The sequence below is a fragment of the Eumetopias jubatus genome, unplaced genomic scaffold, assembly GCF_037043125.1.
Source record: "Eumetopias jubatus isolate StellerSeaLion01/CBP00866 unplaced genomic scaffold, mEumJub1_p1.0 scaffold_16, whole genome shotgun sequence".
Classification (NCBI taxonomy): Eukaryota; Metazoa; Chordata; class Mammalia; order Carnivora; family Otariidae; genus Eumetopias; species Eumetopias jubatus.
This window is the reverse complement of record NW_028274822.1, coordinates 41,894,045-41,895,904: the sequence shown is the minus strand read 5'-3', so window position 1 is coordinate 41,895,904 and position 1,860 is coordinate 41,894,045. Positions and strand designations below refer to the sequence as shown.

Genomic DNA, 1,860 nt, shown 5'->3' with positions numbered 1-1,860 from the left:
AACCTCCCTTGCAGCCCAGGAATAAATCCCACTTGGTTGTGGTGAATAATCCTTTTAATGTACTGTTGAATCCTATTGGCTAGAATGTTGGTGAGAATTTTGGTATCCATGTTCAATGGGGATATTGGTCTGTAATTCTCCTTTTTGGTGGGGTCTTTGGTTTTGGGATCAAGACAATGCTGGCTTCATAGAATGAGTTTGGAAGTTTTCCTCTTTTGAAATGGGTTCAGAAGAATATGTACTAGTTCTTCTTAAAATGTTTGGTAGAATTCACCTGGGAAGCCATCTGGCCCTGGATTCTTGTTTTTTGGGAGATTTTTGATTACTGCTTCAATTTCCTTGCTGGTTATGAGTCTGTTCAGGTTTTCTATTTCTTCCTGTTTCAGTTTTGGTAGTTTATAAGTTTCCAGGAATACATCCATTTCTTCCAGATTGCTTAATTTGTTGGCTTATAGTTGCTCATAATGTTCTTTTTTTTTTTTAGAATAACAAAAAATATTTTACTAAAACATAAGATTTACAGAAGTTTCCAGACAAGCCATACAAAATGGTCACAAGCTTTTTCTTGAAGGAAGGATTCTACACTTGACAGCAAGTCACAATGGTATTAGTGAGGGCTGTGATGTTTGTTTAATGTTCCCATTTTGGTTCAAACAATCAAGCTTGTCCATCTACAGCATCTAAATAAAGTTAGACTTGGCTAGAGAGCATATTCTAAAGAACTGGTTAGCTGCTTTTAACCAATGCAATTAGATCACCATAAAAGGGGGGAAAGGAGCCCAAAAAATTAAAATAAAACTACCTCTCCCCCTCAAAAAAAGTAATAAAGAAAAACACCACACCCCTGCAGCTAACCCTGACAACTACCTTCATTCACAGTGCTTTATACTCAAACCATGATGGGGAAATGAATAAAAGCAGAGAAGGGCCACTGCTTTTAAACGTTTCACAACAATCCGGATGGTACTTCTAGCCTCTGTTCATGCTTTACAACAGTGAATCAGGACAAGACATAGGTTTGCTAATGTACATTTAATCACCAAAGGACTGAAGATGTCTGGGCTTTTATTCTGTAATGTTTCTAAGACTGTGTCCATTAAATGCAAACAAAAAAGGAAGAAGTCTTGGCAGAACAGGAGAACAGGAGAACTTGATGATCAGATCGATTTTAAATATTATTCATGGCATATAGCCTAGTCCATGCTCTAGCTGTTTCTATGGCTTGGGCTTCGTTGGTCTTCCACTGCTCTGCTACATCATTTGCTAATGGATCATCTGGATTGGGAGCACTTGACAAAGCCTGGATCGATAGCAGAACTGTGCGGATCTGCAGTGCTGGGGACCACTTATCTTTCAAAATATCTAAACATATTCTTCCCAACTTGTCTACATTAGGATGATAAATTTTGGTCATGAAACGTACTTTAGGGGTTGCCATCGGGTATTCTTCTGGTAGGAATAGTTCAAGCTTAAAAGTCCCTCCTCAAAGGGGGAATCCTGGGGGCCAGCAATGACCACATGAAAATAATGGGCGTTGCTCTCATCTGGTTCTGCTTTAATGCCAGGAACTGGTTCTGCCAGCAAACATTGGGTTTCCTTGATAATCCTGCGGGGCAGCCCGGCCATCTTGTCAGATCCCGAGTTCAGCCTCTGGTCTCAACTCCTCATAATATGTTCTTAAGATTGTTTGTATTTCCTTGGTGTTAGTCATGATCTCTCCTCTTTCATTCATAATTTTATTAATTTGAGTCCTTTCTGTTTTCTTTTTGATAAGTATGGCTAGGGGTTTATTGATCTTATTAATTCTTTCAAAGAATCAGCTTCTAGTTTTGTTGATCTGTTCTACTGTTCTTCTAGTTT

The 1,860-nt window shown here is 38.7% G+C and overlaps 1 pseudogene; it reads right to left on the bottom strand.

Annotated features, from left to right (window-relative positions):
* Window positions 1–1,035: 1,035 nt before the first annotated feature.
* On the bottom strand, window positions 1,036–1,626 carry LOC114205052 (ubiquitin-conjugating enzyme E2 N pseudogene; annotated as a pseudogene).
* Between the last annotated feature and the right edge of the window lie 234 nt (window positions 1,627–1,860).